We start from the raw sequence: 26,197 nt of genomic DNA on the forward strand, positions 1-26,197 counted from the left end.
ATGAATAATTTTTTCCAATCAGTATGTGTAATTAGATAACATTTTAAACGATAATCCTGTCTCTGAATCATGTTACTAAATTAAGTAACGTAATTCAGAGAATTATTATTCGTTGTAATGAATAACTTGATAATAATTTCTAATTCTACTAATTTGTCTCTGTTGTTCTCGCCTTCATCGAAAAATGTACGCGCGAGCGGCCATGTTTATTTTCGTTAAGCGAGCTTAACGAGTGCTTTCGCGTTATTTACCGCTTCGCATAGAGATGACGATAACGAAGATCGCTAGTAACGCTGTGATAAAAATCAACCTTTAGCGATGGTGACGTAAATCTATCTATCTCACAATGCATCGCAAACACGTTTGAAACGCGGGTTTAACGACATTAGCGTAATAAACCCCCTGAATAGTCCATGTGCAAAGTTTCCGAAATGGAAGTACCGAGAATCAGGGTCATCACAGACAAGGCTGTCTTTAGAGCATCATGAGGCCAATAGACTTTTTTAAGGCCCTACCTGGAAAATTCTCAAAAATTTCAATTAGTTCACATTTCCGGGGTCGTGTCCGGATGGGCCCATGCGTCAAGACAGCACTAATCACAGATCATTATCTATCGAAATCCATTGCAATATACAACGATACTTGTTAAAAGCTGGATTTCTTATGGCAGTGGTTCTCAAGAGTGTGCGTCGCAGCGTGTTCATGTTCAATGCTTTGAAGTGGTAATATATTAGACTATCTTGCGGAGCCGTGGAAGATCGTTGACCGAGGAAAGGGAACTGCGGGGCAAAAGTTTCAGACCCGCTGCCTTATGTGCAGATGAGCCAAGCCAGTTCCAATCCTAAAATACAATCTATACCAAAAAGAGTGTTCGATCACATACAAGCACAGAAAAGAAAATATAGAACCTCACTATAACGGGCTGAAGGTTGTCCGTTATAATGAGAGTCCGGTTTATAACAAATAATTCTTATAGGGGTTTAATGAATGCTACAGGTATATCATTAGAATTACAATAGTCAGTGTATGGCCACCATTTCAACTTTTTCCGGGGGGGGGGCGCAAAGCACATGTACTCAATGTACACGGGTGAAATAAATTAATATAATTTGCATATTTTATCGAATTTCATGAAAAGAACTGAACTGAATGTAAAACCACTGCTTCTAGACAAATATGCAAATCTTGTACGTCAAATACGTAAGCGTACACGTGTGTGTAGGCGGAACCAGTAGAGAAACAGGCTCTATAAGCGCGCGTAAGTTAAGACGCATTTCGTTCGCTAGCACACCTCGGCGAATTTCTTGGTGTTATTTTGCAGCAATCGGCTAATTTCAAATTGTAACAGTAAAAATGAGTAACCACCAACGTTTAGATGATGGAATGAGGTGGCGAATTGTGGGGAGGCTAGAACGCCTCCCCACAATTCTCCCCGCTGTATGAAACGCCACAACAGGCAAAATGCCCAACGAGGTGGCTGAGAAAAAGATGCCCATAAAAATATGGAAGTCATATATTTCAAAAATACAGCAACCCAGTTAAAAATGCAATTAATAAAAATTATAAACAATATATACACGTGATAAAATATTATAAAATGCCCATAAAGAATGGGCAGATGTTAACCAAATAAGAGTTAAATCACTGTAAACTGTTTATGAAAATATGCTCATAAGCTACAAAATAACAAAATTAAATCCTTTCTATACATTGTTTTTTTTTCCCCAAAAAAGCCACAAAAAGGAATTTTAAGAAAACTCGTCCAGTTTTTTCTTCTATAAGTCATGACAGCTTCACATGATCTGCATTTGTGAATGAGTCAAAAAATTTTATTAAAAATTAAATATTGGGGAAAAGTTTATGAACATAGCTATACTGGGAGGAGGGGCAAAGCCTTCCTGCACCCTTTTTCTCTTCACATCAAATCTTGTTTATTTTGTCCCACTTCATCAGAGTGATATGAAAAGTGGCATTTGAAAGCACCAGCTTACTGACGAATTTTACAATCTTAAAGCAACAAAAAAAACCAATGAGATTCATCAAGCACCCTTCCAAAATGAGTCAACTTCCCTCATGAGGGTCCCCAGCCTGGAGTCCCCACCCCATGAGTACCACAAAAAATTGTAATTCATATTCATTTTACAAACGACTAAAATCCAAGAGCCCCCAACCAAGGAGCAAAGTCAATATGCAGATTTTTTTATGCACCCGAAACATTGATTTATAGCAAACTTTTACTGCTAATATTACAAAAGGCTGAAGCTGGTTTTCTATGGTTCCCAACTTCAAGGCGCGAATGCGAGCCGATCTCCACTTTAAAAAGTCTCTCCATAGAGCGCAAGAGACCTACAAAGGTGTAAAAATGTAATTCAATCATAACACATCACTAACTTCACTTCTGAAATATCGATGGCAGCACTGAAAAATCAAACACTACATATGCACTCAGACTGTTAGGCACACACACTTCCAGCACAACTCCCTAGATAGTAAATTGCCCATAGATGGTAATAGACCTGAGTTGTGCTTGGTTTGAAAGAAGGAAAGCCCCCCCCCCCTCCCCCCGGAAATCACTCACTCAAACAATCTGGGAATGTGCCGCGGGCCGCTCAATTGAAGTAAGAAGTTGCCACGAGCCACTTAATTCATCTGTAAGTGTACCGGCGCCACTTGAGGCAGGCCAAATTTAGGCCATGTGTTGAGCACATGTATGCTTTAAAATAAATAAGGGCTATTCAAGTATTACGTCAGCAAATTTTTAGCAATTTTTGACTTACCCCTCTTGTCAGAAAAAGTCAGCAAAACTCTCACTCTCCCCCTGTCAGCGCTCTGCCCCCTTCCTCCTAACGCTTATTGGTGGAATCTGAATTGGGGGCTTCAGGGGGAAAAAGTACTTTACTACTTTTCAGGGGGAAAACTACTTTCTGAATCGAGATTTAAGTGAGTTTGAACGTGGTGTTATAGTCGGTACACGAGAGATGGGACATAGAATCTCCGAGGTAGCGATGAAATTTGGATTTTCACGTACGACCATTTCACGAGTGTACCGTGAATATCGGGAATCCGGTAAAAAGTTAAATCTACGACATCGCTGCGGCCGGAAAAAGATCATGCAAGAACGGGACTGACGAGAATCATTAAACGTGACAGACACGCAACCCTTCCGCAAATTGCTGCAGATTTCAATGCTGGGCCATCAACAAGTGTCAGTGTGCGAACCATTCAATGAAACATCATCGATATGGGCTTTCGGGCCGAGGGCCCACTCGTGTACCGTTGATGACTGCACGACACAAAGCTTTACGCCTCGCCTGGGCCCGACAACTGACATTGGACTGTTGAGGACTGGAAACACGTTGCCTGGTCTGACGAGTCTCGGTTCCAATTGCTTCGAGCTGATGGACGTGTACGGGTATGGAGACAAACTCATGAATCCATGGACCCTACATGCCAACAGAGGACTGTTCAAGCTGGTGGAGGCTCTGTGATGGTATGGGGCGTGTGTAGTTGGCGTGATCATTGATCATTTTTGTCGCACCACGGTCATTTTCTGCACACAAGGGCTAATTAGACCAGAACCTACAATTTATTGCCGATTCCGAACGGCAGGCTTGTTTTTTTATACTCATCGAGAGGTTGGTGCGCTAACCCCTCGACGGGGGAACTCTCTGCGGTAGCAATTTTTTGCTGTGGTCAAGTCGCCGTTTTTTGTTGTACCCCTGTGTCAGGAAAGTTTCCTGACAAGGACGAACCGGGTATCGAACTCGCGACACCTCTAAACATCCTTCAGTACTTTAGGCGAGTATCTTATCGACCGGGCTACCGCGCCCAGTTGGCGTGATATGGGACCCCTGATACGTCTAGATACGACTCTGACAGGTACGTAAGCATCCTGTCTGATCACCTGCACCCATTCATGTCCATTGTGCATTCCGACGGACTTGGACAATTTCAGCAGAACAATGCGACACCCCACACGTCCAGAATTGCTACAAAGTGGCTCCAGGAACACTCTTCTGACTTTAGACACTTCCGCTGGCCACCAAAATCCCCAGACATGAACATTATTGAACATATCTGGGATGCCTTGCAACGTGCTGTTCGGAAGAGATCTCCACCCCCCTCTTACTCCTACGGATTTATGGACAGCCCTGCAGGATTCATGGTGTCAATTACCTCCAGCACTATTTTAGACATCAGTCGAATCCATGCCACGTCGTGTTGCGGCACTTCTGCGTACTCGCGGGGGCCCTACACGATATTAGGCAGGTGTACAAGTTTTATCAAAAAAAGAACTGATAGTTTATTATGGTTGACGAACGGAAATTAGCACTATGTTCTTGGTGTCTTCTAAATATTCTTGGGCAAAGTGGATCAACTCTTCTATGTTTTAGACGGCAACGGGTCTATCGTCATGAATACTTTTAACATCTTTTCGCAACTACGAAGGAAGCGTGAGCGCCTGCTGAATAGGATTCGGTTCCTGTTGAAATGTAAGTCGTCGGGGATCACCCCAAAATTTTTGAATCTGTCCTGCTCGTTAAAGAGAACCCCCCATGTAAACAAAGGCCTGTATCGCAGTAAAATTATTATACTTCGTTGCCTCATCCAAGATCTCAGGAGTGCACTAGCCTCCGTCGAAGAACGCTTGTATTTGTCTCATTTGGAATTAGCTCAACGCGAGGGCTTTCACCGTGCTTCGCCATTATCCCCTAGCTTAGAGCAAAATTCATACTGGCGAACTGTGAAGGAGTCCAAACGTCATCAGGACACCCTCAACAAGAAATTTTCCAAATTAAAATCTAATAGTGTTTCCTTGTCTGCACCCCCATTTGTTAATAAAGCTAAAATACTTAATTTAACTGGAAACCAATTGACAGAAATGCAAACTAAAGCCTTGGAACTGGGAATTAATTTCTGCGACAAACCTAAATTTAACCCAATCAATTTCATTGCCCCTATAGAGAAGTCAGTTTCACGCAGTAAGATTCTACCTGAACAAAAAGACACCCTGAGACATCTCATATCCAACATTTTGGTGGATAATGAGCGAAAGAACAACAAGAAGGTCACCGTAGGCTACTCACCGGACGAACGTCGAAGCATCAAACAACTGCAAAATGATAATAATATCGTAATATCTAGAGCAGATAAAGGTGGGCAAATTGTGATAATGCCTAAAGAGCATTATTCGGATTTGATGACATCACATATTTTGAGTGGTCCTTATAAAGAATTAAAGAAAGATCCATCTGATTCTCACTTGAGAAAATTGAAAGAAGTGGTAAAAACCAGTGTCTCTCTTCCCGAGCATGCAAAAAAGAGCGTAATTCCATCAAATGCCATTTCGTCACGGATCTATGGCCTACCCAAAGTGCACAAACCAACACTATCTCTCCGTCCCGTAGTCTCTAACATTGGTACAGCGTCATACAAGCTCGCTAAATTCCTTGTCCCAATTCTCTTTCCACTCACTAAGTCAAATAATAATACAGTTAGAAATTCATCTAGCTTCGCTCAAATAATACGTACAATTGAACCCAAACAGCTCAACATGGTGTCTTTCGATGTAGTGTCAATGTTTACGAACATTCCCATAGGTGGTAGTATCAGTTGTCTAGAAAGACGACTTAAAACCCACAATTTTTCACAACCTGAAGTAGAAGAAATTTGCAATCTCACCTTCACATGTATCTCGCAAACAGTCTTCAGTTTAGATGACAAGTTTTACACCCAGACAGATGGTCTAGCAATGGGCAATCCCATCTCGCCGATTTTGTGTGATATATATATGGACGACTTTGAGAGTAAGCTATTGAACGTTGTGCCCTTCTCATTTTATCGAAGATACGTGGACGATACTTTTGTGCTTTGGGACGGCTCTAAAGATGACTTGGAACAATTGTTACTCATTATGAATGACATAGACCCTCATGTTCAGTTCACAGCCGAATTCGAAACTAACAATGAACTCTCTTTCTTGGACGTATTAGTAACGAAACAGAAATCACAGTTCCAAACCTCGGTCTATCGTAAGTCTTTCGCAGTCTCATTACCACCTCATTTCAGATCTTGCCATCCTATGCAACAGAAACTTTCGTCTTTTCGCACCTTTGTAGAGAGAGCATTTAACATCTGTTCAGATCGGAACACTTTAGACCATGAACTTGAAACCATCAGAGCAATTGCGATAGACAGGGGGTTCAACACCAAGATCGTTGACGAATTAAGTAGAAAATTCTTGAAACCGGCACGAGGAACCACTCTAGAAAATATTACAGAGAGACCACTCAGAGAAAGTGTAGTCATACCCTACGATCCAATACTCTCACCTAAGATCAAACCGATTCTTAAAAAGTTTAATCTAACAACCATAGATGTGCCCACTAAAAACTTTGGTTTCATGCCCCCTAAGGATGCTATACCGCAGAATAAACAATGGGGCATTTATTACATTCCATGTGGTGATTGCTCTCTTGGTTATATAGGACAGACAAGGAGACCCATAAAAGCAAGATTAAATGCACACGCTCGCTGTGTTAAGAATCAGGAATGTGAAAAATCGACCATCGCCGCTCACTGTTGGCAAGAAGGCCACAAATTCAAATTTCAAGAAGCGAGAGTTTTTCACAAAGTCAAGTCCACAGTTGATCTAGATTTCTACGAAGGCACATATATTCGGGCCTTCAAAAATATACTAGTGAACGATAATAAATCTACACCCCCGATCGCAACACCATGGCTTAAATTCATTTTGAGCGGGAATTACAAGAAAATTCGAATGGACCAATCGGATAGCACTATTCCGCAAAGGTCCAATCAGGACGCTGCATTAGTATCTCACGCAGGCTCACAGCTTCATTCTGACCACGACGTTTGAAGTGAACAGACGTACTTCTTCCGCTGAGCAACCGAGCGTGAAGATTTGGTATTCAACCCAAATGGGAAACTCGGTCAGCGAAACTAGTGGTTAAATTTTTCCTCTGAAGACGGCACCCATTGGTGTTGAAATGCATTAGGACTTTTATTATTTTTTGTGTATTTGCCTTATTCGTTGGTGTCTTCTAAATATTCTTGGGCAAAGTGGATCAACTCTTCTACACGTGTTAAAACCAAAGTTTTACAAAATAATCTCCAAAAAATATGTCCACTCTCCCCCTAGAATAGTTAAAAACGCTCTACACGCATCCACTGACCTGCACTTTAATGCGAACTTGACACGAATGAATCCGCCCAGCAATTAGTGAATCGGTATGAGGGGCAGAGTTGCCAGGTCCTTAAAAAAATTCCAGCCAAAATCGTCTTCAAAAGTAGCCCAAAATATTTGAGCTTGTGCTGCCATCTATGAAGCAACAAGCGAGCTACAGTTTGACGATATTCTAATCTGCAAAGGTGCGGCTTATAGCTCTCTTTTCTTGTTATAGTCACTTACTTCCCCCCCCCCCCCACCTTTTCGTAAAAAATATGTTTTTGTTTTTTTACCGAATGAATTGATTTTGAAAATTTGCGAAAGTCAGGGCTACAAATTCTCTCTCCTAGAAAAACGGCCCGGAGATGGCCTGGAGTCACGGCCGTCTTAAAAGCATCATGGGCACTCGGGCAAATTGATGCTGCTCAGCCCTCTATCCAGACTACAAATGCCTACTTACCAATTCACATGCTTAATCTCGCAAATCTTAACTATATCTTATTTTTTATCCCTCCCCGCCGCTCTTCATTGAAGGCCTCCGTGACGTGCCCGGGTTGGCCCATGCGTCAAGACGGCACTGTCTCAAATTGTGCATAGGTGCCTACGAAATTTGGCACAATGATTTTAAAAATTAGGTATGGGTTCCAGACCAGATTTTTCACGGTCTAGTAAACAAAAAATTTAAGAACTCTTCTGGGTTCCTGGCAGGGCCATTTTAAGAGCATCATGGGGCCCCGAGAGCCAAGTGATTTTTTTGATTCCCTACATGGAAAATCCCCGAAAAATACCTTCTCTTGAGGCCCCCGGGCCATGCATTAAGACAGAACTGGTTCCCGGGCTTGAACCCTGCCAGCTTCACGTTTGTGGAGGCTACGGTTTTTTTCACAGGCTTCTGTGGTCTAGATACTGTGTTTCCCAACCGTCGGGCCGGAGCAACACCTTCTATAGCAGAAGGCCTCCGCGCGAAGCTCGTGACGTCACTAAAGTCTCCCATTTCCCTTATAGTGTTGGATATACTACTTCCCTTATACTACATTGGATATATTATAACCGATTGGCCGCGGTATCATAAAGGTTGAAAACCACTGATCTAGAGCCTAGGACAGTTTCCCAAGTTTTTGTTTTACGGTCCCTTCAATTATTGGGTGGCAAAGGCATTGTGGTTGAAAGTTCTGGCTTTCCATAGTTGGGTGAGATGCCCCCCCCCCTCCCATCCCTTCTGCCTTGTCAGGAAGAAAACACAACATGAGGTGGGGACTGAAGTGAAAAAGAAAAACTTCTTTGCTCGCCAGCAAAGAAAAATAAAGAAAAATACGGAGAAATTCGCCATGAACACAATTTTGGAAAAACCGCCCAAAAAACCGCCACCCGCCAAAGCCAAAAATTTCCCGCCGAACCGTTTTCAAACCAGCCCAATTTGGCGGGAAAACCGCCAATCTGGCAACTCTGATGAGGGGAATCCACTGATTACAAGTTATGACCGTTTAACGATCAACATCGACGATAGCGCGACCCCCAACGGCAATAACTGTCGGATGAACAAACATTGCCGTCTATGACTGCACTTGACTCTCGAGATAAACAAAGAATAAAGTTCGTAGTGGTTGTTACAGTCTTTTGAAATTAATGTGAAGGTTTCCTTTTCAATCAAACAAGACCTACCCTTTGTCAAACTTTTCAATTTTAAAATCTATATTCTCTGGACTAATGGACTATTAATAATAACACACAAAATTGTTCTTGTGAATGTAATTGAATATCTTAAAAATTTTTTTGGTTCTACTTCCGAAAACAACAACTACGAACTTCATTTGTTTATCTAGTGAGCAGCGTTCAGTTACAGTCGACCATATTTGCCCGATGAGCTTGGCTGATCCTGTTATTTCGCTGATCTCGATCGTTAAATGATAATTATGAATAGTTAATAAGGGATAAATAGGATCCTTTCTTGGCATGGATCCACATATACCTTAGATGAATTCATTCACGCGTCATGTTCATCTTCAAGTGCAGGTCAGTAGTTGTAAGTCCGTTCTGACGTATTCGGAGGAAGGAAGCTTCTTTTTTAAGAAGTGGGAAGGGGGTGTCTATATACTCAGTTTCTTTATTAAAAGCATGAGCGTTAACAAGACAGGATCTCAGTAATTATCAGCCCCGTTTGTCAATCACTCGTCAAAGATCTTGGCACTGTCCTCAACATTTCCATTAGGAAGGGAGGCAGAGCAGGACCATGATGAGAAGCTTATAGTTCATTGGTACAGGTGCTGTATAATTCAGACCGCCAAATCCAATATAATCCAGATCGCCAAGGGTGCTATAAGACGCCGGCGCTCTCAGTTCTGCCGATCGGGGTTCTCACTTGTTTTGCCGGGTTGTCATTATTCTTTCTAGAAGCTTCCATTACCCATCCATTATAGATGACGCTTAAAGCTCGGGCGATTCGGAACAGGTGCTGTATAATCCAGAGATTGGCGATTTCTGGCGACTTTTTTTTTCGGCGCCAAACATGTCCGACGACCCGACCAAAAGTCGCCAAGGCCGTTAGACACTGCGGACGCCGAAAAAAAAAATCGCCAGCATGGAAAAAAATAATAAAAATCCATTCAAATATGAAAAATATCATGAAACACAAATGAAATATAATAGTATATTTAAATAAACAACGGTCATGCATGTTGTAAAAATAAGCATATTCTACATAAAAAAAAATTAAAACCCGGACTATTTCCGGGTATCCAGATTCTTTTAAATAAACAACGGTCATGCAGGTTGTAAAAATAAGCATATTCTACGTAAAAAAAAATTAAAACCCGGACTATTTCTGGGTATCCAGATTCTTTTAAATAAATAACGGAAATTAAATAAAGTAACGAATATTAATAAGAAAAATAAATAAAAAGGATACAGCCCTACCGGTCGACGAAAATGTAATCCTAACGCTCGGAACGAAAAACACTAAATGACTATTCAAACATTTGAAAAGACACGCTAAAAACAACTAACGAAAGGTAATCGCATCGGGAATAATTCAAGACAACGACGCTACTGCACACAGGGAAAAAATGCTGTTATCCGTTTGAATCGCCCGCGCTTTAAGCGCCATCTATAATGGATGGGTAATGGAAGCTACGGAGGAACAATCTATAACAATGACAACCCGGCAAAGCAAGTGAGAGCCGTTGGTGACTTATAGCGCCCTTGGTGATCTGGATTATATTGGATTTGGCGGTCTGGATTATACAGCACCTGTTCCGAAAAGGATACAACCTTACTGGTCGACGAAAATGTAATCTGGTTCGTGTAATCCTAACGCTCGGAACGGAAAAAAATAAATGACTATTCAAACATTTGAAAAGACATGTTAAAAACATCTAGCGAAAGGTAATCACATTGGGAATAATCCAAGACAACAGCGCTACTGCACAAAGGGAAAAAGAAAAATAAGAAATAACGATTTGAAAATAAATAAATATGTTTTGGTATCATTCACTGTTTGTGTGTCAATAAATGAGCATTAGCCTTAAGTTAGACACAATATGGACTACCAAACCCCGCATGCTTCATTCGTATTCCTCTGCAGAACTTCTAACAAATCAGTACGTATTAGAATACGTGTGTACGTGTTGTGAACCTACCGGGAAGTTTGCGGGTAATGCTTGTTAGGTATAGTGCTGCCATCTGCCGTATAATTTTCTATCTAGTCTTATTGAGGGTTTTGTGTGTTTGAAATACATTTTTATAAGTTTAATATACTAAACTGAAGAGCCAAAAAAACTGGTACAGGCATGCGTATGCAAATAAAGAGATATGGAACCAATCAGAGTACGGCACTGCGGTTGGCAATGCCTATATAACACAACAAGTGTCTTTCATAGTTGTTAGATCGGTTACTGCTGCTACAATGGCAGGTTATCGAGATTTAAGTGAGTTTGAACGTGGTGTTATAGTCGGCGCACGAGAGATGGGACATAGCATCTCCGAGGTAGCGATGAAATGTGGATTTTCACGTACGACCATTTCACGAGTGTACCGTGAATATTGGGAATCCGGTAAAAAGTTAAATCTACGGCATCGCTGCGGCCGGAAAAAGATCATGCAAGAACAGGACTGACGAGAATCATTAAACGTGACAGACGTGCAACCCTTCCGCAAATTGCTGCAGATTTCAATGCTGGGCCATCAACAACTGTCAGTGTGCGAACCATTCAATGAAACATCATCGATATGGGCTTTCGGGCCGAGGGCCCACTCGTGTACCGTTGATGACTGCACGACACAAAGCTTTACGCCTCGCCTGGGCCCGACAACTGACATTGGACTGTTGAGGACTGGAAACACGTTGCCTGGTCTGACGAGTCTCGGTTCCAATTGCTTCGAGCTGATGGACGTGTACGGGTATGGAGACAAACTCATGAATCCATGGACCCTACATGCCAACAGGGGACTGTTCAAGCTGGTGGAGGCTCTGTGATGGTATGGGGCGTGTGCAGTTGGCGTGATATGGGACCCCTGATACGTCTAGATACTCTGACAGGTACGTAAGCATCCTGTCTGATCACCTGCACCCATTCATGTCCATTGTGCATTCCGACAGACTTGGACAATTTCAGCAGGACAATGCGACACCCCACACGTCCAGAATTGCTACAAAGTGGCTCCAGGAACACTCTTCTGGCTTCATACACTTCCGCTGGCCACCTAAATCCCCAGACATGAACATTATTGAACATATCTGGGATGCCTTGCAACGTGCTGTTCAGAAGAGATCTCCACCCCCCTCCTCTTACTCCTACAGATTTATTGACAGCCCTGCAGGATTCATGGTGTCAATTACCTCCAGCACTACTTTAGACATCAGTCGAGTCCATGCCACGTCGTGTTGCGGCACTTCTGCGTGCTCGCGGGGGCCCTACACGATATTAGGCAGGCGTACAAGTTTTTTTGGCTCTTCAGTGTGTATATAAATACCTTTTGCTGGCAGATGGCCGCGGACATCCAAGGGTAAACAGTCCCTGTCATTCATTTTCTGATGATCCTTATTAATCATGTTGGGTGAGCCCAGCCAGTTTACCTGGCATGTTGACAATTGATGTTTTCAGCTACTATAATATTTGTGAAAGTGTATGTGAATTATGTGTATTGTATGGCATATTTTTCTTGTTGAGGATGAAGTGTTTCCGTGTTCCAAGTGGACAGAGATTATTTTATTTGTGTTGAGTATAAATATGGATTATGTTCATTGGATGATTGCATTCATTACTTGAACTTGTTTCCGCAATGTTGTAGCACAGTAGTGCTTCAACGTTTTACATATCAGTAGATATGTAACCAAATCTCATCTGGCCCTTGGCTTGAAATAATATCCCGAAATGTCTTACTAAATTTGTATTGTGTCTCAGCAGGTCCGGACTTTTTTACGATGAATTAATACTAATTATCTCATGTGAGCTGTGACTCAGCTTCCCCGAAACATACCATGTGATGATGGAAAATCTTGACTTCTAATTTCCTCAATGATGATCAAGTTGATATCTTCAACTGTATCATTTGAATTGATTGACTCTGACAATCCTCTACATCCATGCTTCATTGGATTCTTACACTAATCCTCCTCTAGATCATGTCTGTTGGCAAGCTTGGAACTTATATCCGGTGACTGATCTCTCATCAATGCTCTTCCATCATGCTTCTGGTTTGGACTTCTACTGGCTCCGATGCTGTGCTCATTCCGTATAGAGTGCCTTGTGTGTGTGTAGAAACACAATTGCCAGCGAAATATGCCCACATTGTGATTGTTTCGATATGAAGCTGGTTCTAATTAGATGAACGTCATCTACTAGCCTCAGTTGGCTCAATCCCTCCAAAGCAGACCATTGGAAACTTAGATATTGGAAATCACGTGGACGGTGGATCTCATCTGGTCATATGCAGAGTTTCCGGACCCACTATCAGATAAGTGCAACAGTAACCTGTGAATTTGTTTGCTGCGATATGTTGATGTTCTATTTTTATATTATACTAAAGTTTCATTAACGTGGTGTTTTTGTAATTGTGTTTTTGAGAATTTGAATAAATGTCTTAGTTTGAAATATGACTTAGTCAATTCCTTTGCTGTTAATGTTGAAGGATAAAAATGGAATCTTGGAATGGTTACAAACTGAACCCAACTCTGGTTTATCGCCATGGCCTGATTTGAAAGGATTATTTTGTAAGTGAAAATATCTATTAAACTATTCTGGGAAGCTGCAAATGAACCATGAATTGGGCAAGGGACCCGCGGCTCTCAAATGTTTGAGAACCACTTTCATAATCCCTAGTTAGAGATTTTTTTTGTTTGGTGAGAAAAACGCCTGAAAGCATGACAAGAATTTGCTAAGAGTGAAACATAATCATGTTTTTGGATGCCTTTCTGCCAAAAAGGGATGACGCTATTGTTGTTAAAACTAAAAAAAAATTACGATAAAAAATGAACTACACAATCAATAACATTCTCAGACAAAATAAAGGATCGAGATTTAAAATAAAACACCCTTGGCCAGATTCGGGATTGAAAATAAGAAATACCAGGGCTTGCATTAATTAATCGTCTCCCTTGTGTTATGTATAAATAAATATTCTGTGGAATATATAAGTATTATGTAGAAATAATAATTAAATTCATAATTTACAAATTTTCTTTACAAGTACAGACTCTCTTTCAACTGTTTGTGACAGAAGAGACATTCGTCTTTGTCAAAATAATCTGTGGATTTGATAAAAAAACGATTGTGGGATATAACGGCCAGTATGCAGAAAGTTAATTAAAATAAAAATATGAAATGTGTGCAGCCTGAGATAATCCATATGTAATCCTGTAAACAGTATGTAAAATAATAAACAAACAAAAAAATTAGCTCCGAAAATGTGCATACATATATACTAACAGATTCAATTCAAATGCTGTGGCATATTATAATTACAGTAAACTTCCAGAGGTGATGTCACTTTCAGACCAATAGCAAAAGGTAAATAATGATAATAATAATGGCTGGCAGGAAAGAAAATGCCAATGGAAGAAAATGAGAAAAGTGTTAACAGACTATAAAGGAAATAGTCCCCAAAAATTGTCAACTAGTTATTACACTATTGCTGTTCAAGCTTTACCAGAAAGTATGCATGTGTACCTAACAGTTTGAGTACATGTCCAGTGTTGTGCATGAATTTTTAGCGCTGCCATCTATTTTTCAAATTATGAGTAAAGTGTAATGAGATTAATATTGTATTCATTAAAGGCTGTATGGTCTCTGTGGTGAGACTTCTATAATGCATAGAATGAGGAACACATTCACACTTCAAAAAGTTGGTGATCACGTAAAACCATCTTCACCCGACTTCCAACTGTGCCGCCAATGGGATCCATATTCGCTTACAGCGGTTCTCAGTCTTGGAAAGCTTGCGGTCAGGTTTCATTTATTTTTTGTGATTTGAGGTCCCAGTCAAACAAACAACTAAAGGAGAATGAATGTGCAACGACCAATCACACTCGTGGCTTGGTATGAATGATGCTGCAGCCCAGCAGTTGAGAAAACATGTTTGTCTCATTGATGCTCTGCATGAACTGATAGTTTTTCCTGGGTTATATATGAATAGCTGTGAAACTAGTTTATAATAAAGAAATGTTAATTTTTTTAATAGATATTGGAGTTCCGTGAAACAGTTTCAAAACCATTGATGGTCCTGTGCAAATTAGAACATTGCAAACATCTAAGGCTCCACCCACAAGCACCAGTAACAGTAAGGCATTTTATTTATCTAGTTTATGCATTGTAAATCCTGTATAAAGATAGTCACCCATACAACAATAAGGTGGGGCACAGTAAACCACCGCTTTTGAATCTTTCCATTACTCTTTCCTCAGTTTTTGAATTGATCTGTTTGAATCTTTCCATTTCTCGAGGTCAATGTTTTTCATTTTTGGATGACAATTAGTGTTTTGGACCGAAAAGGTATGGGCTCTCCTTACACTGGGATACGCAAATCAATCTTGAGTAGCCCAAAGATCCAAATTGACAGGTTGACTGAACGACTCAAGTTGCTTGCTTTCCCTTATTCTGCGAGAAACAAAAAAAATCATGCCTATTTTTTTAGTTTCTTACCTTTACGCAATCATAAGAATATACTAGTCACAATAAATATAGTGAGAAGATACAGATCAGACATAAAATTTACCATTTATTAGTGCAAAAAAATCTGAAGAGACATCTTGACATGAAAACGGCAAATAAGATAATATAGTTAATAATGACCAGCTGCATACAATACAGAAAAAAAATTGATGCTCCATTGGAGAATGGAACAAACTCCCCAGCTCTATTGTTGACTCCTCCACTATCACTAGTTTCTTTTTTGCAATATCAAACAATATCTGTCTCATTTAACCGCATTCTCTTGTATAAATCTACAGGGCTGATAATCTGGTATAAATAAATTTTGGAATTTTTAAAATTTTAAAAATTCTTCTCTGATACTTCAAAGCTACTTTAGTCTATTCAAATAATTAATCAAATTTACATGCTGCAGTGAATTTATTGCATGTGAATGAAGCTGAGAAATTATACACACATATAAAAGGAACAGCTGCAGAAACTCCTTCGTCCTGCATCAGAAAAATCCTTAACCCTTACTGTGCCAATCCCGAGATATCTCGTCTAACTTGATTCGCTTTATTGTGGAAATCCAGAAATATCTCAGGTTTTTAGAATGCTCTCATATCGGCAACCTGAGCTCAGATACCGTGGTAAATTTTGTTCTCCTGATAACATGCTTTCCTTCTCCCTCCCTCCTGTCAATCAATTACCAGCAAGTCAGCGTTTGTTCAAAGTCTGGTAAAAGAAGGGGGGAGAGAGAGAGAGAGCAACTTTTTTCCCTTTCTTGTTCTATTATTATTATTATGTGTTGGGGGGAAGGGCAGAGCATTTATAAGCTTATAATAAAAAAAATATTCTTGAAAATAGGTGGCAATTTCTAGAAGGTTTAGTGATTTCTACTGTGGCAGTTGTAATGCGGATCAGGGAAATTTTAAAAACTGCTGAGAGAAAGGGTGAATAAATTTGTCAAAATCCTCATCTTTAAACACTACTCTCTGCATCATGTAGACAGAAAGAACCTACTCTTACACGGGTCATCGTTGTTCTCAAATAATTTTTTATTATTACCAATTTGCTGAATGATCTCTCTCCATAACAAGTAGTGATCATCATTCTCAAATACATTAAAATCTCCTCTCAATGACCACCTCCAAACTACTGCCACATTTTTATGTAACCGAAAATGTCCCATAGACTTAACGTTACAAGTAACCTCAGAACAGCTGCCATTCTCGGTGTGGAAAATGACAGGCATATCGAGCGAAAAAATAATTTTCGAGCTGATTTTTTAGGGAGCTCCCCCAAACTATATGGGAAAAAAAATAAGATTATGTATGGTTTCTTTTCCTGGTTACAAATGCTAGATGAGTATATGAAGAAAAAACTCAGAGATCATGTGGGGCCTACAGAAGACTGGCTGTCAGCACTCTAATCACTTGAGGGATATGCAAGTTTCCCGATTACTAGAAACCCCTTGGTTCTCAGCACTCCCTACTCCAACGGATGGTTCCGTTCAAAACAATTGTGCTCGCAAAAAGGAATAGAAATATTGAGAATATTGATTTTTTTAGAGGAATGTGTCAATATACATATATATTTTAAAACAAGAATGTGTGTCAGCACCTATATCTTCAGCTATCGGATTGGGCTTGGGAACACCCTGGAAAGAAGGTCTAGTGCGAACAAAGAACTATTTGTGGGTTGGCTGGTACCTAGCTGTTGCGTTCTATCTCGGCACTGCAAAGATGTCATAATAGTGCTGTAGATCAATATAATATTATCAATATAATCATATATTTTAATATAATCAGTTATATAAATATCATAATGAGTTACAAAGTGGATTGTCAAAATGCATGCGATTTATGTAGATAGCAAATTTTAATTAGTTTTTACTTTCAAGAAAAAACTACCACTCCTAATAGCAACCACATTTCACCGTCCCTGTTAGCGGTTTTACTGTATATTTTAAGAGCAACGTTGACACATGGAAAGGTATCACCAAGCCCTTCATCATCCAGAGTAAAACTGGTTGTTGAGATGGAATGAGATAGGACCGGAGCTTGGTAAAGGTTACTACTAAACCACACATGCACCTCGTCCACCTTCTTCTGGAAAATTCACTGCTTGGTGAGTATGTATGCTAGGCATCACAAGGAGAGACAGAAAACGAATCACTTGGATAAGGAACCACACAAAGGTATATGATATCATGGAAAGAATTAAACATTTGAAATGGAAATGGGCTGGACATATTGCAAGAAGATAGGACATCAGATGAACCACAAGTATCCTAGATTGGTACCCCTCTGGTGTTAAAAGTCTGAGAAGGTGTCCCCACACAAGATGGATTGACGAGATCAGGAAAGTGGCAGGAGTCAACTGGAAGGCTAAAGCATCAGACATAGCAGAATGGAAAAATTTACAGGAGACCTTCATCCAGCAGTGGATTGAAAATGGTTGTTGTTGATGATGATATAAATGTATATTTTTACTGGTTGGGGGGGGGGGGGTCTGCACAGATGGGTGGAGCTTTTAAGGTTTCGAAAAAAAAAGATTTCAGAGACATTTTTGAAAGATGTAATTGAAGGGGGAGGTACCAAGCGGAGGTCGGTAGAGATTATTACACCAAGGTATTTGTAATGGGAAACGTCGGTGAGTATAGAATTATTAATAGTGGAGATATTGGTGTTCCACTGTGTATATATTTCTCAAAGACTTTATCCCAAAAAACTATGTGACATTCCCTACCCGAGTAGCAATTTAAAAAAAAACAGTAGATGACCGCAAATTCTTTTAACATAAATAATATAATTCACTCTTAATTAATATTTTTTTTTTTTTTCTTTAGATGTCCCAGACACGAGTTGGTTCAAACTGGTCAGCAACAATAGCCGAAAGTGAAATCAATCCCACACTCTTGTGGATACTCTCTTGTTTCATTTTTCGATTTGAATCCTGTTGCTGTTAATATTTTGGTGAAATGGAAAATTCATCTTCAAGTGAAGGAGAATTGAACAACCCCATTCATACTGGAGAGAAACCCTTTGAATGTGATGTTTGCCAGCGAGTTTTTTCACGAAGAAATGCTCTGTCATCCCACAAAAAAGTTCACTCAAACAGAAAACATGAATGTGGTGTTTGCAAACGGATATTTTCCCGAAAGGAAAATCTAAAAGTCCATGAAAGAATTCACTCAGGAGTGAAGCCCTATGAGTGTAGTACTTGCCACCAGGCATTTTCTCAAAGGAGTAATCTAAAATATCATGAAAAGACTCACTCTGGGGTGAAACCTTATGAATGTGGTATTTGTAAATGTGCTTTTTCGGCGATGGGTAGTTTGAGAGACCATGAAAGAATTCACTCAGGATTGAAGCCCTATGAGTGTGGTATTTGCAAACAGGCATTTTCTCAAAGTAGCAATCTAAAATATCATAAACAAACTCACTCTGAGGTGAAACCTTATGAGTGTGGTGTTTGCAAGAAGGTATTTTCACGAAAGAGTTATCTGAAAAAGCATGAAAATATTCATTCCGAATTGAAACCCTATGAGTGTGGTGTTTGCAAACGACAGTTTTCACAGAAAGTTCATCTGAAAACCCATGAAAACACTCACTCTGGGCTGGAAGAATCTTATGTATGTAGTGTTTGCAAAAAGGTATTTTCACAAAAAATATATCTAAAAAAGCATGAAAATATTCATTCCGAATTGAAACTCTATGAATGTGGTGTTTGCAAACGGCAGTTTTCACAAAAATATCATTTAAAATCCCATGAAAACACTCACTCTGGGGTGAAACCCCATGTATGTGATATTTGTAATAAGGTGTTTTCACAAAAAAACACGCTAAAACGTCATGCAAGGATTCATACTGGAGAGAAGCCTTATGAATGTGTTATTTGCAACCAGGGATATTCAAATAAGATATCTCTAAAAAAGCACGAAAGCGTTCATACTAGAGAAACCTAATGAATTTGGAATTCTCAAACAAACATATTCAAGTCAGTTCAACCCAAATAGGCATGAAAAGCTACATTTCAGGTTGAAACCTTATGCAAGAATCCGCACTAGAGAATATCCCCCTTCGAATATGTCATTGGCAGCTTTTACATTGTAATCAAAAAACCAGTGCAGTGAATGTCTCAGATTACAGGAATAGCCATTAATCATTTCTACATTGATCATTCTAAAAATAAAAAGACAAAAGATCATTGAGAAGAGCCATGAAGCTTCCTTCTTTCAAGCGAGTCATTTTTGGATCTCAAAGAAAATAAAAATGGTTCGCAAAATATACATCATGGCTTCTAGGGGCTCCACAAAACTTGTGGTTAATACAAATACAATTCCACAACAAGCAAAATGTCCAACGAGGTGACTGAGAAAAAGATGTCCATAACAAATATGGATGTCATATATTTCTAAAACACAGCAACCCAATTAAAAATGCAATCACAAAAATGACAAACAATGTGTATATGCATGATGAAATATATTATACAATGCCCATAAAATGTATTTATGGTTGTCTTATTCCAAGTATGGATAGCTTCTCGATTTACCCCAACATGTTTATCGTATTTCTTTTTAAACGTGCCAATTGTGTTAGAATTTACTACCTCCGGGGATAAGCTATTCCATTTATTAATAACGCTATTAGAGAAAAATTCCCTGCGACACCATAACCTCTCATTGTCCTTTACCAAACAATACTGTTGTCCCCTTGTAAAAACCGTCGATTGACGGTGTACTAATCAATCCATCCATCCCATTGAAAATTTTGAACACATGGAAATCTCCCCAAAATCTGCGTTCATCCAATGTAAACATATTCAACACATGAAGTCTCTCTTCATAACTCAAGCCTAATGTTTGTGGTCATTTTCGTGGGTCGGAGGTCCAGTGGCGCAATGCCAGTCTGCGTTCGGCCTGTGCTCTTGGTGGCTCTGGCGGGGCTTTTTCTTTTTTTTCCAACATGGCCCAGCCGCAGGGTAGCCTGCTTATATCCCACAAGGGACAGAACGGAGGCCATGTTTGGTGTTTGCATAACTCAAGCCCCGTGTGCCAATAAGGACACACGTAGCTCTTCTCTGCACCCCTTCAACCAAGTCTGTCCCTGTGCAGGTATGGTCTCCAGAACCTTACAGTCCAGGGCGAACTAAGCCTCGGAAAAGCTGAAGAATGACTTTAGGAGAACGCAAAGAGACCTTTTTGAAAATGAGACCAAGCATTCTGTTCGATTGTTTCACCACCGATGAACAATGTTCAGAAAACCTAAGCCGCTCGTCAATGAGAATTCCCAAATCGGTGACCCTAGTTGCATCCGGGATAGTGACATCATTCAACTCGTAAGAAAAACATGGGTTGTTCAAACCAAAATGGGTGACCATGCACTTATCAACACTAAATGTCATGCTTCAATCCTATTTAAGTTAATCTGGAGCAACTCCCTATCGCTTTGATTCCCGAATTCCCCCATTGTAACGTTACCAATTGGGCCCCCGTGGAAATCGTCCTTTATTCTAGTCATTGTTTATATATTTTGTCTCCGGGATCGACCATTACACGACCGTTACACCATTAGCTCCACAACATCTGCGAATTCGCTAACAATCCCATCGATACCATAAATGAGTTCATCGATAAAAAGTATAGGCCAAGGATACTTCATTTGAGGAATTTCACTTGTTCACTTGTGACGCCTGTCTAATCAGAGAATTCCCCGTTCACCATAACCCATTGTGACCTATCTCTAAACCATGATTCTATCCAGTTTACCATGTTGGACGCGATCGGATGCTTTCTGGAAATCAAGAAAAATATCATCTACATTTTTGCCCTTACCCAAAGCCTTAGTCACGTGATCATAGAAACAAAGGAGGTTAGTCACACATGACTTCCCCTTCCTGAACAGGGCTGATTATCCCCAAAACATTCTATTCTCGTCTAGCACTTCAATTGTTTTTTGATAATACGTTCTAAAAATTTTCGAGAGGGAACTCATCAAACTCACTGGACGATAATTGGACACAGCCTCTCTACTTCCCTTTTTAAATATCGGAACAAAATTAGCAAGCCTAAATTAAAAGATTTACGACCTCCACTTCTTCCACTTGAATATCGGCAAGTATTTTATCACCCCACGCACCACCAGTACATTGAATAGCATTTTCTCCATTAAAAACCGACGTAAAAAAGCACTATATATGCCTAAATTGCTCTCCACCCTAGACCCTCCAAGCCTCCTTACATCCATTATTGGCACACCTAAAAATGATTTTGGGTCGGAGGCAACGCTATCTGCCAACCAAGATTCAACTTCGTTTTTATTATCCCTTATCGCTTTCTTCAACGCCCTTCTTTTATCTGTAAACAATAACAGGTCACCTCATCCACTTTTATACTCTCTGAATGCTTTTTTCTTTTCAAGATAAAGGTTACGCACGCTATCCATAAACCATAGTGGGCTAAAAAGAAATCGTTGAAAAGAAATTTTATTGCCTAAGGGTTTACAACAAAGTAATGTTTTATGTGCCGTTTTTACAGTAGAGATGTCACACTACTCCAATTTACCTGGATTCTGGGACCTAGTTTATTGGCAAAATCTGGGTTTTTTTGAGTAAAGGGAGTCCCTCTCAAAAACAAAAATTGAAATTTTGGTTCCCCCCTCCCCCGCCATTCACTGGTACCCCTGCGAACCAAATAAATAATTGATTTCTAAAAACACGTCCAATCCAAAGATTGAGTTATCTAAGGGTAAATTATTTTTTATAATACTTTTTTTTTTCGAGCTGATATATTTTTTCCATAGTTGATGACACACTTCGGAAACAGGATAAACCATTTTAAAAAGTCTATTTTGAGTTGTACCGCTTATACAAAACCTTGTTGAAGACGTGCAAAGCCTCAAAACCCATAAAAAAGCCCATTAAAAAATGTGTTGAAGTAGGAATACTTTCATAAGTATTCTTACTTATGACTGCCTTTGTGAATCAACCTAAAGTAAGAAAAAATTTCGGATTGCAAACTTCAAAGTGAAAAAAGAAATGCAAACAAAAAATTTCAACGAAATTAGCAAAATTACAACCACACGCTCTGCAAAGAATAGTTGTTTATGTTAATTGAGACATTTACGATCAAATTCAAAATATAAAATGGAAAGAATATGGAATCAGTTTATGTGCAAGAGCAATATTGAATTTTTATCTTCAAACTGGCTGCGGTAATGAACATTTAAAGACCTTTTTGCACACATGAAAAACTATGTATTTAAGGGTTAATTTACCAGTTTAAAATTAGGTTTGATTACTTTCATTACTACTAGTACAGAATGCTCGCAAGGAAACTCATCAACACTGAGATTTAATATAAGGAATTCAGCATACGTAATAAATCTAAAACAAATATAATTAAATACGTTATATATTTACTGATATATACATCGGTAGATTCTCTTCTGATCGATTTTCCATTTCGGAAAATTTTAGATCTTACAATAATGTCTTCTGATTAAATTTAAAGCAATTGATTCTGACTAAAATTAAAGCAATTGATTCTGACTAAAATTAAAGCAATTGATTCTGATTCATATACAGTAGTCCTTACGAAGTGATTTCCTAATAGTTAGCCACTCGACTTATCACCATTTAACTGTCACATATTTCGCACCTTAATATGAAAGCTATGTCAGATTTGTGTTAATGAAACCTAACAGTGTGCTCATGTGTCCAGCATTGTGAGCATCTGGTGTTCAGTAAGTGGTACCAGCTATCCTCCAAATCGTTAAGGTGGAAATTTGCAATTTAATGTATGCATATTTTTGTTGTAGGTCTGCGTAATTGTTGGGGCAACAGAGTTTTTTCAAAATGGTAGCCGACTCTAAATTGGAACCCCCACCCCCAGAAATTTGTATTCAGACAACAGCCACTGCGCATTCACTGATTTCTCATTTTCACTATGTGAAAAGTGAAACTGTCGCGACCGCACAGTGGCTAGACGACAAAACTGTGGATATTTAAGCTAAAATTTTTATCAGGGTTGGTCATTTTGCCGGTAAAAATCGAGTCATAAACCTTGGACAAAAATGGTTTCATGAAAAAATATGTTACTCAGTGCTCATTATATGTATCCGAGATTCACTATAACAGTCAACTGTCATATCATCTTTATAATATTCTATTGTGAAGCAATCTCTGCCTGTAATAAAAATGTTATTTTTCACAAATACTGTGCATATCAAGTTTTTAACTTGTCCATAATATAAGTGTAATAAAGCCTACTACTGAACCCCACATGCACCTCGTCCATATTCCTCTGCAGAACTCTAACGAATTAGTACATGTTGGAATGTATATATATGTGTAGTAAATCGGACGTGAAGTTTCTTTCTGTGTAATGCTTGTTGTGTGTAGCACTTCCATCTGCCATCAAATTTTCTAACTATGAGTGAAGTGTAATATATATATATATATGGGCTGTTGAATAGGAGAAGACCCTTTAATTGCTTCATTATGAGGACTTGAAGGAATCAACTAGGAGTAGAGGCTTAAAGTCCAATCCGCACCTTCTCGTGGTGCAACCTGTAAGTAGCCATGTTTAATACGTGGTGAACGGACGCGGATGAGCTTCCTCCAACCCGCACTGGCCAGCGTGGAGGATTACGGCCAAAAACCCTCTAAAAAGAAATATGAACTCTGTCAATAAACTAAGGCCCTCAGTCCCCAGCAGTCTGAGTGTCCCTGGTTACGGCAGCAACCAGCAAGACATGAAGACAGAGGGTGCTGAGAATCTCTGGGTTGGACCAGGCTGCCATAAAATGATGACCTTGGCCACGTATAATGGACAATCTCTTTCTTCAGAAAATCGTTTGTAGGAGTTGGAAGAACTGGAAAGAAAATAAATGGGAACATCTTATATGGCATGTGTGTGAGATAAGAAGAAAAGGAAAAAAGACAATCTAATATTTTTGCCAGTGGACATGTATTTTACTACAGAGATACAGATAATGGAAGAACCAGTGGAGTAGAATTTCTCATTCATAAAATGTGTAAAAATCACATCGTTAAGTTAGATAGTTCAACTGATGAGTTGCAAAGCTGGTTATGCAAATATCAAGCAGATACCGGATACAGATTATACAAGTCTATGCACGAACAACAAGCTATTCTGAGGAAGAAGTAGAAGAATTTTTGTGAAAGAATTAGACGAGCTGCATAAAGGAAACCATCGTATCAAAATAGTAATGGGTGACTTCAATGCCAAAATTGGAGAGAGAAGAAATGGTGAAAGCTCAGTTGGAAGTTATGGATACGGTGTACGAAACGACAGAGGAAACCGACTCGTCGAATTTGCAGAGATCGAACAGTTATGCATCATGAAATAGTTTTTTAAGAAGAAACCCCAAAGAAAGTGGACCTGGAAAAGCCCAACTGGAACAACAAGCGAGATCGACTACAGCCTATCTAATAAGCAGCATATGATCCAAGACTGCAGTGTTCTCAATAAATACAGGAAGTCGCTTTTTACAGTTTGATTTTGCAGAGAAAATTCTACAAGGTGACACTATTTGGACTGGAGGGTATTTGGAGGATATCTGTATGTAATGCCAAGCAACGAGCGCTGAGAGATTTCTAAAGTGAAAAATCGAATTGTCACCAAAATCTACTAATATTGCTTCGATGAACGCAGATTTCAGTGATGTAAGACTAAATTTCTCCTGAACTAGATCACCGATATGGTTTATTGTAGACTTTTCCAAAAGCTTGTGCAAAATGTTTTGTCAAATTTCATCGATTTTGGCCTTCGCCAATATTTCAGCGTTCGTAGCTTGCCATTAAATGTAGATATTTCAATGATATATATTGGTGTCACTTTCTACGATTTTTTCTGCTCTTTCCAAATATGGGCTGAGTTTGTGTGTAGGTTTCTCAGAAACCTCAAAATTATTGGAATTTTTTCAGACTTGACGCATTTTTTTTTATAATCGATTATCCACCATAACTCGAAAAAGGGTTCGAAATAGGACAGGGTTTCATGTTCCACTAGAGTTCATCTATCGCCTCGTTTGGCAGAACATGTCAAGTTCATTCTGTATATAGCCATGTATAACACGTTGGTGATGAGAAAAATATGGATTTGGCGACAGCCGAACCGTCTTACATCAGCACATCGAACTGTGGCCAGGAATCTCCGGCCAACGACCTAATTATTTCTGAAAATCAGAATTCGGTGAACCCTGTCTGCCATTTCACGAATTGTCCATACTTCGGGCTGCAACATATATGCAATTGAATTTTTTAATAATTACTTAAGTCAAGGGTGAAGAATTTCCTAACTTATAAATATATAACGATAATATACAGGGTGTTTCAAAAAGAATCACCCAATTTGAAATATTTATATTACGAAAAATATTGAACATGGACACTTAAGATTAATTTTATATTACATTGCTAATCACAAAGTTTTTTTTGCAAACCGAACCTTGGGATGCGCGGCGTATGTCTATACCAGCAATTCTCAACCTTTTTTGATTCGCGGAGCTCTTTTTAGCAAAAAAGAGCAATTGATTTTATACTTAGATTATGATTTTATAGTTATGATTGTAATGTATATTTTGTAATGTATGCTTTTTTATGAATAAATTGCCAGAGGTATCCAGTCCGAGTGGACAATGAGCCGATATTGTCATATGGCGATGTGGCCTGGGTATCTTTCGGTTTGACGGTTAATGTAGCTGAAAGGGGAAGCACAAAAACGTAGTGTTTTATAAACCCCCTCAAGAAGAAATCGCACACTGTGAAGTCGGGTGATCTTGGAGGCCAGTGATGTTTTCTCAGCGCGTTACAAGCACTGTGTTCCTGTACGTTTCACACTCATCCATTC

At 39.4% G+C, this 26,197-nt stretch overlaps 1 long non-coding RNA gene across 4 annotated transcripts; it reads left to right on the plus strand.

Annotated features, from left to right (window-relative positions):
* The first annotated feature begins 8,956 nt into the window (after window positions 1-8,956).
* LOC149065152 (uncharacterized) lies at window positions 8,957-23,833 on the plus strand. Of its 4 annotated transcripts, XR_016195657.1 has the most exons (3): window positions 8,957-9,202; window positions 14,864-14,962; window positions 18,167-23,833. It is a non-coding gene; the product is annotated as an uncharacterized LOC149065152 (long non-coding RNA). The 4 variants fall into 4 exon arrangements; XR_016195659.1 differs by lacking the exons at window positions 14,864-14,962; window positions 18,167-23,833 and adding an exon at window positions 12,589-13,278; XR_016195658.1 differs by lacking the exons at window positions 14,864-14,962; window positions 18,167-23,833 and adding an exon at window positions 12,592-13,278.
* Window positions 23,834-26,197: the final 2,364 nt, after the last annotated feature.

Source organism: Pholcus phalangioides, unplaced genomic scaffold (assembly GCF_987345545.1).
Source record: "Pholcus phalangioides strain wild (caught in Gottingen) unplaced genomic scaffold, Ppha-v1.0 ptg000041l_1, whole genome shotgun sequence".
Taxonomy (NCBI): Eukaryota; Metazoa; Arthropoda; class Arachnida; order Araneae; family Pholcidae; genus Pholcus; species Pholcus phalangioides.